The sequence below is a fragment of the Hypanus sabinus genome, chromosome 13, assembly GCF_030144855.1.
Source record: "Hypanus sabinus isolate sHypSab1 chromosome 13, sHypSab1.hap1, whole genome shotgun sequence".
NCBI classification, from domain to species: Eukaryota; Metazoa; Chordata; class Chondrichthyes; order Myliobatiformes; family Dasyatidae; genus Hypanus; species Hypanus sabinus.
The window spans coordinates 100,005,171-100,019,636 of record NC_082718.1 but is presented as its reverse complement, the minus strand read 5'-3'; the positions used below and the strand labels follow the sequence as shown (position 1 = coordinate 100,019,636).

At 39.3% G+C, this 14,466-nt stretch overlaps 1 long non-coding RNA gene across 2 annotated transcripts in view; it reads left to right on the top strand.

The window, feature by feature from the left end:
* LOC132404205 (uncharacterized) overlaps positions 1-14,466 on the top strand; it is a 145,995-nt gene that overhangs the window by 103,548 nt on the left and 27,981 nt on the right. For both annotated transcript variants that reach the window (XR_009515463.1, XR_009515462.1), the window contains exon 3: positions 7,804-7,995. This is a non-coding gene — a long non-coding RNA (uncharacterized LOC132404205). The remainder of the gene's footprint in view (positions 1-7,803; positions 7,996-14,466) is intronic.

Genomic DNA, 14,466 nt, shown 5'->3' with positions numbered 1-14,466 from the left:
GGCATGATGTTGGTCTTTATGAATGAATGAGACAACATAATCTCTAAGAATTAGCTCATAAATTCTTGTCTGCATAAAGTGAAGACCAGCATGAAACACATTCATCTGTTGGAAATATTGAACCAAAATCCTGAATAAAACCAAAAAAGTACCAGCCGGAAAATGATAGCCTTATGCTCTCTGATTCAATTTGAATCTTGTCGGCAAGTCTGATCTGAATTCTGTTGGCTGTGTAGATAAGATCTTTGTGATTTAAAAAGAGACTAATCTGATCAACATGTTCCTATACATTAATGATCCTTTTGATTTTATATAAATCCACTGAAACATTTAAAACACAAGATCACACTGTGTTCCTTTAGTAGAATTGGTGTATATTAGATTCTCTGCAGGCTGGTTATGCTGAAGAAGAATTGTCACAACCTTTTAGGTTCATTAACTGAAACTTTTCTTTCCCTTTTAAGACTTACTATTATCATCTAGATTATTCAGACAGATGACCTTCTTATAACCACTGAGAAGCTATTCATTGCTAAGGCTGGATGTGTAATTTTGGTTGAATTTTGGCTTTCTGGAGCGATTTTGCTTCAGTCAGTTCCTCCAGTTATGCTGGTTTGAGGTTGGAAGCTCAGCATGAGGAAAACTGAAAACATAAATCTGTATTTTAACACCATCGACTAGCACAGCAGGAGACCATACCAGTGTTCAGTACCACTGCAGCAGATATTTGATGCCCTGACTTGAACAGTTAGACTTAACTTTTATTCTCATAATTGGTGTGTATTACCAAGAAAAGTTATTAAAATTTAGTTTATTGCAGTAACTGGTAAATTATGACAGCTGAAATTACTATTCTGAAATCGTTTTAGCTGATCACAGTTAACAAGGTAAGAAATCTCATTTCTAGTGAAGATAATGGGTACTAATTGTATAAATAATGAATTTCATTGTATCAGATCTGAATCTCTTTATATCATGATATAATTGGACACAATTTGTTTCATCTGCATAGAAATCTGATCTATTGTGCAATGTGGTTTAATTTCAATGAGAAATTAATTACGAATATGTGATGTGCATGCCACACGTAAGTTTTTTTTTGCAGACCATAAATAGAGGTGATTGGCTAGATGAAACCTGCCACTTTTAGCAGGTATAAGTATGGCCTGTGAATGATGGAGGCCACTCATACAGATGTGATCTTCCCACTGCTTCAGCATTACGTAAAGAGAACTGCTGGAGAAGGTTCAAACTCTATAGTCCAGCAGAGGGAACGTGACTCCATGAAATCCACTTAAACGATTAACATTTCTGGCTCTCCTTTGGGCCCCATAAATATGGGAGCCTGAAGACCATCACTCAATGTTTTAGGAAAAGATTCTTCTTCTTTTCCATCAGATTTCTGAACAGTCCATGAACACTAGTTCACTACTCCTCTTTGGTACGATTTACTTTTATATTATAATTTTAATATCTTGCACTGTCCTGCTGTCTCAAAACAACATAGTTCATGATATATATCAGCACCAATAAATCTGATCCTGATTCTTTCATGTGGAACTCTAACCTGCCCTCTGCAGCCCAGCTAGTGACCATTGCTCAAGCTTACCAATCTACTGACCATCTTTTCTGACCATCTAACACTACAGCTCCCCACCATGACCACTGATTACAATCTATCAACCACCTTCTTAGGCTACCAATGTCCTTTTAGAATCCTTTCCTTTTAGTTCTATAGGTGACCTTATTTACACTTTCTACCCTATGCTCTTCAGATGCCAATTTTCACCCCCCCCCCCCCAATCAACTACTACCGGCCATCTACCCTCCTGACCTTGGTCCTGCATCCCTTACCTATCCTCTGACGCTAGTGACAGAGAATTCTCACTACATATGTTCAACTGCATTATTGGAACAATACAAAGGGGGGCCACCAGTGATCAGATTTTTTAATCTATATTTGGAGCTGGCACACAAAGTGTGTAGCAACAACTGAAGGTTAGATATCCTATGCCAACTGACTTGTTCTTTGACTCCTCAAACATTTTGTACCCTCTGCAAGTATATGATGGAAAATGGTCCACTTGAATAAAATCAGTCAAGTATTAACCTTAATGAATGCCAACCATGAATACGTTGTGGCTTTGACATGTACTATCTTCAAACTGGAGTGAAGATCTTGCTAATACTTTGTCTACCGCATGCTCCAAACCCACAGCCACCACAAGAATAGTTGGCTCAGGGGAATCCTGCCATTTTCAATCTCTCTACTCTGGCTCTGAAATATCTTACAATCTCAGCATCACTGAGAGGCATTGATTGTGTGGATAGACAGAGGCTTTTTCCAAGGGCTGAAGTGGTTGTCACAAGAGGACACAAGTTTAAGGTGCTGGGGAGTAGATACTGAGGAGGTGTCAGGGGTAGGAATGGGCGGCCGGCAACGGTGGTGGAGGCGGATATGATAGGGTCTTTTAAGAGACTTCTGGATAGGTACATGGAGCTTAGAATAGTAGAGGGCTATGGGTAAGCCTAGTAATTTCTAAGGTAGGGACATGTTCAGCACAACTTTGTGGGCCGAAGGGCCTGTATTGTGCTGTAAGTTTTCTATCTTTCTATGAGGGTTGATACTCTGCATGTCTCTACCTAACAGGACTGTAATCCCACCGTGTGGGCTGCATTGACTAAAGAAGGTGACTCTCCAATATCTTCACAGGAAGGTTAGAGATGGAAAATAAATGCTGGCCTTCCAATCTAATATTATTAATGAACAAACTAAAAGCAAAGTTTACCAAAGGTTCCAAATGGTGAGAAACAATCTCTTGTAGATGTTTTCTCTTTTTTGTGTGTGTATTTGAGCGCTAAAGATGGCATAAATGTTGTATTCAAAAACCATGAAGATTGAAAAAAGTCTTGGTTGGATGTACTAACCATGAAGTATTCTATCACTTTGGCTTCAGTGGAACTGGATTTCAGAGCTGGAGTGAAATGAGCTTACACTGTTCCTCTGAATGTTTAGCATATGCAATAAAAAGGTGGATTTATACCATATGAGCAAAGACTGGGTCATGAAGCAAAAGTGAGGTTTGATCCAACTGACTAAGCATGTAGTTGGTAGTGGAACTACTAATCATATTTACATTGTAATTATAAATTTTGTGAAGAAAAAAGAACCAATATAGAATTTGTGTAGGCATGAGTATTCACAACTAACTACCTTTTCAATTACCAAATGAATGATTGATTCCTCTTTCTACTCACACAATGTTTTCTCCAGAATATATTAGGGATGTATTTGCATGAAAAAGCCTCCAAATGTACTGACTTAACTGATAGAAATCAGCTGTGCTACAGTAACAATTGTGACTTCTTAAAATGGGGTCAGGGGCAAAATGCAATATTTGTACAAAGCCACTGACTTGGTCTTTTGTTTAATATATTTTATTACACTTTTATACAGCAGGAGACACTTTAATCAAGCATTCTTTGTTTCTTGTATTTCAAACAATGAAAACAACTTTGGTTGTTGGCATCTGTCAATGGTGAACGGAGACTGAAGGCAACCTTGCATTTTGCTAAACACTGTGAATTAAATAATAGCTATGTAGCAAGTTTTAAGCAATTTGATGACATCCTGTTTTGCTTTCTTAAATGAGGTAATCTTATTAAGGAGAAATTACATTACAAGATATCAAAAGGCCAAACATAATTTAACTTATTCAATTATACTCATAGGTAATCATTCTACTGTGGTTTAATTTATATGGGTAGGAGGTAAGGTTTGAAGTTAATAGTTAATGGGTATGCTGGGAAGGGACTGTAGTTCTTTTTTTATTTTTTAATAAATAACAAACACTTGTAAGTTTAAAAGTTTATTTTGCTTCTTCTGTAGTCAACAGCCTGTAATGATTGATAATTTAGCTTTCAGCACAATGATACTCAGTTCCCATAGAAATAAAAGTGTGGAAGATACATTACCCATCCATTGGACAGTGAATGGCAGGCCCAACCACATATTCTTAAAGAGAGGTTCTACCACTCCTCCATAACAGTGATTTATTAGGAGTAATGGCCAGAGAGCTCATTATTCAATTGACTTATTGGAAGGAAAATTTTGCCACCTTCAGAGGAGATAGACAAAAACTAGGCATTCGCAATAGAAAAAAGAAATACATATAATCATAAGAATATAAGTCCATAAGATATAGGAACTGATTTAGGCCATTTGGCCCATTGTGATTACTCTGCCATGTCATCATGGTTAATCTCAAGTCAAGTCAAGTCAAGTTGCTTTTATTGTCATTTCAACCATAACTGCTGGTACAGTGCACAGTAAAAATGAAACAATGTTCCTCCAGGACCCTGGTGCTACATGAAACAACACAAAACTACACTAGACTACCTGAAACAACACCAAACTAAACTAGACTTCAGACCTACTCGGGACTTCATAAGGTGCACAAAACAGTGCAAAACAATACAATAATTTATAAACAAGACAATACACACACTAAAGGGCAAATTACAATATAATAATAAATTATGTAAATGTAAACAACGTTTTATCTCAGCCCCAATCTCCTGCATTGTCCCCGTAACTTACGTGCCCTGACCGATCAAGTATCTATCAACCTCTGCCTTGAATATACATAAGGGCAACCTCCACAGCTGCTTGGGCCTAAGAATTCCACAGATTCATCACTCTATGGCTAAAGAATTTCCTGCTCACCTCTGTTCTAAAAGGACGCTCCTCTATTCTGAGACTGTGTTCTCTGGTCTTAGACTCTCTCACTATAGGAAACATCTTCTTCACATCCACTTTATCAAGGCCTTTCACCGTTCCATAGGTTTCGATGAGGTCATCCCTCATTCTTCTGAATTTCATTGAATGCAGACCCAGAAGAGCCATCAAACACTCTTCATATGACAAGCCCTTCAATTTTGGAATAATTTTCATGAACCTCCTTTGAACCCTCTCCAGTTTCAGCACATTCTTTTGAAGAAGGACCCAAAACTGCTCACAATACTCCAAATGAGGCCTCACCAGTGCTTTATAAAGTATCAACATTACATCCTTGCTTTTGTATTCTAGTCCTCTTGAAATGAATGCTACATTGTAATTTCCTTCCTTACCACAGACTCAACCTGCAAATTAACCTTTAGGGAATCCTGCATGAGGACTCACCAATCCCTTTATACCTCAGTTTTTGTATTTTCTCTCCATTTAGAAAATAGTCAACCTTTTCATTTCTTCTACCGAAGTGCATAACCATACACTTCCTGACACTGTATTCCATCTGCCATCTCTTTGTCCATTCTCCTAATCTCTCTAAGTCCTTCTGTAGCCTCTCTGCTTCCTCAAAGCTACCTGCCCCTCTATCTATATTCATATCATCTGCAAACTTTGCAACAAAGCCATCAATTCCATCATCTAAATCATTGACATATAAAGTAAAAATAATGTCCCAACACAGACTCTGCGAACACCACTAGTCACCAACAGCCCACTAGAAAAGGCTCCCTTTATTCCCACACTTTGGCACATGCTAATCAGTCACTACTTTATCCATGCTAGGATCTTTCCTGTAATATGATATAGCTTGTTAAATAGCCTCATGTATGTCAAAGGCCTTCTGAAAATCCAACTACACAACATCAATTGATTCTCTTTTGTCTATACTGCTTGTTGTTTCTTCAAAGAATTCCAACAGATTTGTCAGGCAAGATTTCCTCTTGAGGAAACCATGCTGACTACAGCCTATTCTGTCAAGTCCCTCCAAGTACTCGAAGAGCTTGTCCTTGATAATCGATTCCAACATCATCCCAACCACTGAAATTATAGTTTCCTTTCTTCTGCCTCTCTCCTTTTTTGAGGATTGGAGTGACATTTGCATTTTTCTAGTCTTTGGGAACCATTCCAGAATCTGGCGATTCTTGAAAGATCATTACTAATACCTCCACAATCTCTTCCACCACCTCTTCCGGCCATGATTCAGTGATCCCTATAACATCATACCTGACAATCTGCACCCATGCTACAAGTTAATCTGCATGCATTCAAATATACTGTAACACCTTAGGTCTTGTATTCACCTGTATTGATTTTGTCTGCCTTTTACATTGCAACTCATCCTGTTGACTGCAATTCTATCCTGTAAGCAGCCTCTCTTCACTACACACTGCCTCTGTTTGTAAACCAGTTATCTCATCTTCAGTACTATCATGCGCCTTTCCTATGATACTTCTTGCATTGAAATATACACAGCTCAGCACACTAGTTGTACCATCCTCAACCTTTCAATTCTTCACTTTCTCTGAATTCTTACCAACATCTGCCACCACAATCTCTCCACTAGCTGTTCTGGCACTCTGGTTCCCATCCACCTGCCACTCTAGTTTAAACCCCACCATAGAGCATTAACAAGTCTTCACACTAGGATATTAGTCCTCCTCTAGTTAAGGTACAAACTGTCCCTTCTCTACATGTCCAACCTTCCCTGGAAGAGAGCCCAATGATCCAAAAATCTTGCGCCCTCCCTCCTAAACCAACTCCTTAGCTATGTATTAAACTGTATAATCTTCCTAGTTCTGGCCTCACTAGTATGTGACACAGGTAGCAATCCTGAGATCACAATCCTAGAGGTCTTGCCCTTTAACTTAGCACCAAACTCCCTGAACTCTCTATGCCGAACCTCATCAATCATCCTACCCATTTCATTGGTACCTAAATGGGCCATGACTTCTGGCTGTTCATTCTTCTACTTAAGTATGCTGAGACCCTGACACCCGGGAGGCAATATACCATTCATTAATCTTGTCCTCGCCCACAGAAACTCCTGTCCATTCCCCTAACTAACAAACCCCCGATCACCACAGTGGGCCTCTTCTCCCCCTTACCCTTCTTAGTGCCAGAGACAGACCACTGTGACTTTCATCTGATAGGTCAACCCCTCCAATAGTATCCAAAGTGATATACCTGTCACTGAGAGGAGATGCCCACAGGAGTACACTGCACTGGCTCCTTAATTCCTTTCCCCTTCCTGACAGTCACCCAGTTTCCCTTGTCCTGCACCTTGGGCATAACTAATTCTCTAAATGTCCTATCTGTCATCCCCTCAGCCTCCCGAATGATCCAGAGTTCATCCAGTTCCAGCTCCAACCCCTTAACGTAGAGTGTTAGAAGCTGCAGCTGGATGCACTTTGCATAGTTGTAGTTGTCAGGGATACTGGACGTCTTTGTCGATGTGTACAACGGTGGCAAGTTCTTTCCATGTGAAGGATTGATGGATTCATTAAATTCTCTTGGAAAGTATGTGCCAACTTCAACTATGCTTGCAGTGTTGAAAAGGAAAAGCCATTCCCATTTGTGGTTGAGCAAAGAAACATTCTCCAGTTTTAAGTTCGTTAGTCAGGGCCACCAGAAGAAAATTTGAAATAATGCGCCTACGTGGAATAATATGGCAAGGTTACTTAAATTTAATTGAAGAGATAGGATTTACATTTCATTGGTGTGAATTGATTGTAGCAGTTATGTTCTACATTCATTAGCCATCAATGTCTTTTTAAGAAATAAAGCAGTTTTGGCCTTGTTTTACCTCAGTGTTTTCAATGGCTCAGTGATGTATTGCAAAAGAACTTTGGGTCATGTGGGAACACAGAAGAGTTTTGACCTTTTTTTCCATACAGGGTGGCATCCTATCATTAGAGTTCGCTGCGTGAAACCCAGAATGTAACTGGATAAGTAAACATAGCAAACTGAACTCAACGGTACCAATTCATTTTGATTTTTGGCCTTTGAATTTCCAGGTTAGGCAGCATTACTTCTGGGTGCAGCCCAAATGAGGTGGATGGCACTTCTCCAACACTGACAGGTGAAAGCTGTTCACATAGAGGAGGTGAGTTTGAAGGAAACCGAAAAGGTGGCCTGATCTTGGAGATCGTGATCGATGGATGACCTCTCATGTAAGCGAAAATCACTGAAATTATTCAGCAGGTCAGGTAAGTTCTACAGAGAGAGAAATAAAAGCAGTTGCCATTTCAAGCTGATAATTATTCTCATCCTAATCCCTATTCAATGCAATGAACCAGTCTTCTACTCAGCAATGTGGAATACTGTACCTTTACCAGGTATCTTTTAGAGCTATGTAGAAATGAAAGCACAAGGGAGAAGGACTGAATTGAAGTTAGGTTCAGCTAACTGATGTAGATGACAGTTTGAAGAGGTGGCATATTTCTCAAAGGGTTACAGAGCAATAAGGAACTCACAGACACTTGGTGAAAAAATACATACCTCCCTGATGCAATCTATTGACTTTATTTGATCAGTGCCTAAGTTATAGGAAGACTAATTGCAAGGCTGAGGTCTCATGTCTAAAAAAAACGTTTGTCCCAGAATTGGGCTAAATTTCAGGGTTTTTGCAGGTAGAAGTGAGAAATTCCAAAATGAAATCTGCAGTGCTGCCACTAGATTTGGGAAAAGATAAAGCAAGTATTTAAATCTGTCAGCTGAAAACCAAGGAGAGTAAATGCCTGATGCTGAACAAAATATACTAACTCTGCTGTTGGCAAAACATTCTTCATTGCTTTCTTCTTGTGGGATTCCAGATGATCATCTCCAGGTGATGAATTTATGAATTATAATGTAACTAATTGGGGACATACCTTGACAGACTTAGATCCTTATCTATGATTTCATCCCAATGACATGTAATAAGTGGTGGTATTTTATACCTAATTAATTGTTTTTTGCTGGAGGGCGGGAGTTTTAAAAGGGAGAATATCTCTGGAATTTGTAAGTATGTTTATACCTTTAGATACTTAATTATAAATGTAGGTGCAATGTTCAGGTTGCAACACATCTGAGATATAGAATAAGAAATGTACATTGGTGATTTATGACTATGACTGCAAGACTTACCCAGCATACAATATTTTACAGTTGTCTTTCTGTTAGAGTACTGACAAGTTCTAACAGATTTGGGTGTTCTGTGCAACCATTAGAATGAGCATTCATACTTGGAAAATAATAATTTCTGAAAACAGCTATGCCCATCTTCGCAGGGCAATCTTTGTGAATTTAGAATAAAGACAGAAAGAACTGAAAGCACTCCTCAGGTCACACAGCATCTATGGATGGAGAATGAGAGAAGCAGTCTGAGTGTTTCAGGATGCAGATCTGTCCTCAGAATTTTCTTTAGCTCATTTTGATTTCCATTCCTGTGTTTGTGTTTTTTTTTTCACTTTCCGTTTTTGTATATGTAGCTTGGTAAATGTGAATTGTGAACTTTATTCTTCAATCCACATGGGGTTAGCCTACCCTTGAAAGGAAAGACAAAGTTTTAACTTGTATTCCAGATCTTGTGACCTCTTGGTAGCCCTGCCTACACCGGCTGCCTTGTTGAATGTTGATACATTTTTATATTGCTGTGACCAAACTCTACTCAAATTGCCTTTGTGGTGTTGACTGACATTAAGTCCTACAAAAGCTGCCATTTTCTTCAAGATGAACAAGACTAAAGCCATGTGTAGGTAATTCTGACACTCCCATTAATTGTAAGGTCAGGGTAACCATCGATTGGAGCTTCAAACTTGCAACTGATCAATACTTTCCATCACCAAACTTTGCTCGTTAATGTCCTTACCTACATCACTCTGTCACCCTTAATACTTCAGGCACACAATTCAGCAATCTTCAGAGTTCTAACAGTATTCAAACCCTCCTGGTGCTGCTCCATACTGATTTCAGCTCTGTTCTCAATGACCCTATCTCCCAGCTAAATGCTTTGCTCTCTTCTGCCATTACCATTCTCTCCAGTACGTGCCCTTTACACCTCCACCTCTGATATACCATGTATTAGTCATAGGGTCATAGTGCCCTATAGCACAGAAATAGGCCCTTTGATGCATCTAGTCCATGCCGAGCTATTATTCTGTTTACTCCCATTGACCTGCACCTGGATCATCCATTATCTTCTTGAAACTTCTCTTAAATGTTGAAATGGAACACAAAGTATTGCCTCCATCTCCCTGACTCTGCCATTGATAAACAGTTCAGTGAGTTCAGTTGTGTGTGTTACAATACACATCATTCTGTCTGCTGGTTGTGACAACTCCTCATCTCCAGAACGGAAACTTAATTGTATTTACCTGCACTTTCAGCCTGTTTCCTATCATCTCCTAGTGGTTGACACTCATTCCGTTGCAAGGTATCTTGACTTGTGCTGTCAAATGAAAAACAAGCTGTGCGAGCTGAGTTTTGAGCACATGGCTCCTTGAGCTGAGATTTGTTTTGTTTTCGTACTTAACTGATTTTTGTGTGAGCTAGTTGCCGAGTATCTCCAAGTTACGTCTGTTCACTGGAGAATGTGGAACAGCAATCACGGTGAGAGATCTCCATGATTACAGTCAGTGCTATCTGATGACCGCATTGAATGGGCAGTTCACATTATAGGTCTTGGCAATTTACATACCTGGCCTCAGTCTAAGAGTGACTAAGTTACCAGACTTAAGACACAACACTGCAAATGCTGGAATCTAGAGCAATAAGTAAGATGCTAGAGGGTTAGACAGCATCGGTGGAAGAAAACAGTTGGTGTTTCAGATCACTACTGGTGAGGGAATTGATGGCGTACCTTACTTTAGAATTACAGCTTTCAACAAAACTTTGTTCCCTGCAGCAAGATGGTTTTGATGTTATTAGGAATCTGAATGAGACACGACAATGAAATATGATTAGATTTTACAGAGGGTGATGAGTCTGAAGCTACAGAAGGCTGTGAAGGGTGTACCTAAAAGAGATTGATAGCCATGCCATGGTTGTCCAACACTTACAACTTGGGCAGTTCCCAGAGTCTGGAGTTCAATTCTGGCATGATCTGTAAGAAGTCATTATACACTCTACCTGTGGAATGCATGGGTTTTCCTTGGGTGCTCTGCTTTCTTCCTACAGTCCAAAGACTGTACGTTAATTGGTCATTATAAATTGTCCCATGATTAGGTTAGGGTAAATTGGGTTGTGGTGCAGCAGGGGTGGCGTGATTCAAAGAGACAGAAGGGTCTAGTCTGCACTGAATTGCTAAAGGAATAAATAGCTTCTTGATGATGAGGAGTGTAAGAGTTAGAGGGAGAATGGGGTTAAGAAATTCAGCCATGATTAAATGGCAGAACAGGAGCAGGCTCAATGGGCCAGATGGCCCATTCTGCTCCTATATCTTATGGTCTAAAGATGCATTTATTCATTCAAGCCAAGAGGTGCGCAGAGAGCTTCATTCAGATGAAATTAAAATGACATTTGTTTTTGGGAAAACAGACAATCCGTTGTCCTAAGATTTACTATTTCAGGTACAATATGTCTAGCAAATACGTCATCATAATTACAGTTCTTTCCCAAAATGGCTTCAGGATCAATGCATTTGTACTGCACTTTATTGGAAGTCCAAAATGTATTGCGACAGAATTCTTATGTTGCTAGATGATGACTGATGATTCTGCCTCAAAATTTAGCAGTAAGGCAAAATTTAATTCTACATCAATTCATTTATTCTCCCAGTAGTGGATTTCACATTACTATCAGAATACGTACAGTGATAGAGATTGAATACTTTCAGCCCCATGTAGCGAAGACCGCTCCCAGCACTCCGCTCAGCACTGCTGCTCCTCTCTCTCACTTCCCCTTTTGATCCTTTTGCCATATAGCTGCACTTTTGGGTAGTTGATTATCCAACTGTAACCCTTTCACTGGGGCTCATACACTACTTGGCTTGTTAGCTAACTCTGCTAACAGCCATGGTGAGAATGCCACCTCTCATAAGCAACATACGTCTACGGCCGGTGTGATTTGGGGTTCAACCAAACAGAAATTTCATGATGTTCCACTTAAAGGAACCTCAATTTGAGCAAATGCTGTATAAATATTGCCAATAAACAGTTATTTGTAGACCATACCCCTGCATAAAATTGTAAAGAAAGCATATTTACCAATTTTCAACTTTATCAAACAATTAATAAAGAAAGAAAAAAATAAAATGGCCCATTAGAGTTAAACCAATCTAAGTGTGCACATAAAAATTGGAGCTCGTTCCTGTAGAAACTGAGTATATTGCTTTACTCATGGCACTGAATTCTCATTACTAATCACGGTAGAACTTCTCTTCTTGGAATCCGCTGCCTCACAAAGCACTGCTTTCAAAAGGGTGTCCCCTTTGAAAGGGATCTCCTGTTGTCTTCCCTGGTGCTCTTCTGTCTGTGAAAAGACCCCAGATCGGACTACTACCTTCAGAAATCTCTTCTCACCCAGCTCTTGAGAACGTCCATGCTATCCCACTCCTGAATGGCTGACACAACATTCCTCAGTCGGCCAACATGGCCCTTTATCTTCAGCCAAAGCCAAAACAGTCTTTCGAGCTGGACACACTGCTTTTACAGAGAACTGCTAAACTAAACTAATTCACAGCTTAACAGTAAAAATCTTAAACCCAGGCATTGCACTACCAACATGCCTTAGGATTTGGGATGAAGCAAAACACCTCAAGGAAGACTCACAGTCACTCAGAGTACATGCAAAATTTGCACAAGGGTCAAGACTGAAGCTGAAGTCCCTGCAGCAATGTGGTGGCAGTATTTACTACTTAACTTCTCTCAATGAGATAACTTCAAATTCCATAGTTCAAAGTAAAATTTATTATCATATTATGTACATGCCACCATATACTAACTTGAGTTTAATTGTCTTGCGGGCATACATAGTCAAACAAAGAAATACAATGGAATCAATGAAAAAGTACACACAGACAAACATCAGTGTGCAAATGAAGGCAAACTGTGGAAATAAACATAATATTGAGAACATGAGTCATTGAGTTCTTGAAAATGACTCCATAGGTTGTGGAGTCAGTTTAGAGTTGAGGTGAGTGAAGTTATACATACTTGTTCAGGAGACTGATGGTTGATGGGTAATAATCTTGGGTTTAACCATCAATGCCTACTAGGTATTTGCAAATGACATTGGCTTTGTCAGCAGGAATCAACAGTATTGTGTTGTAAACATTCTTCATGTAATTAGAACATTAAAATATTTCTGTAAATTTTGCTAGAACAAAGAGTTTATTGTACATTCAGGCTGTGATGGGAAGACATTAATTCTCAAAAATGACTTTTTTCCCCTGGACCGAGGGAAGGTTAAACAGAGTGATCTCAGGACATATTTCCATTTACAATAACTCTAACAAGTTGAACTTGTCACTTTCTTTGCCATGGTGGTGGAATACACACCAGTCCTCATAGAGGGAGCAATTTTAAGTTCCTGGGTGTCAGCATTCTAAGGATCTATTCTGGACCCAGCATACTGATGCAGTTACAAAGAAGGCACCATAGCAGTTATATTTCATGAGGAATTTGAGAAGATTAGGAGCTCACCAAAGAAGTCGCAAATTTCTACAGATGTACCATGGAGAACATTCTAAATGGCTGCATCACTGTCTAGTATGGTGGGGGGTTGTCCACTGCACAGGATCAAAATAAGCTACAGAAGATTGTGAACTCAGTCAGTTCCATCTTGGGTACTATCCTCCCCAGCAACTAGGACATCTTCAAGGAGCGATGACTAAAAAGGTGGCATCCATCATTAAGGACCCCCATCCCTTAGGACATGCCCTCTACTCATTGCTACCATCAGAGAGGAGATCCAGGATCCTGAAAGCACACACTCAACTATTCAGGAACAGCTTCTTCACCTCTGCCATCATAAATATATATTTACTGTAATTCACAGTTTCTGTTATTATGTATTGCATTGTACTGCTGTCACAAAGTTAACAAATCTCACGATTTATATTAAATATATTGATATTAAACCTGATTCTGAGCCCATTGTTTCTGAGTACTTCAACTTCAAGTTTGGAGGAACCTGTGTTTTCAATGACCAAGCCAGTGCCACAAACACTGAAAACTTTTTCTCAGGCATTGTCATGTCAGTTTATTTCTGATCTAGTTGCATGTTGACTTGGGTATTTATTTTTGCACACTGAGTTGAGTAACAGATGGCTCTGATGAATGAGCCATAACAGATGGATCACCAGACGTAGAAAATGGCTGGCAGATGTGCACAGAGTTTTAAATAACATTTCTATTAGATTGCTTGCAGCCATTCTGTGCCACCAAATAGAATGTTTTAATAGACAGTTAAAGTGCCAAGCTCAAGGCGGTTACAACTTTGTAATGATGTTAAAACTCAAAAACTTGGGACTCCGAGGAGATAATGGAAATTAAATTCAATGCAAGTTTTAAACTCTTGGATGTATCAATGGGCTGTGGACAAAAGGTGACCAAACAGATTTCTACAGATGTGATAGGAAGCAAAACACAGAGCTGATTATTTCTTCATCAGAAGACCTGACTTGTAAAGCTAGAATGAGCAGAATAGATGGTTAGAAAGTCACTTTCCACTGTAGCTCAATATTTTGGAATTTTCTA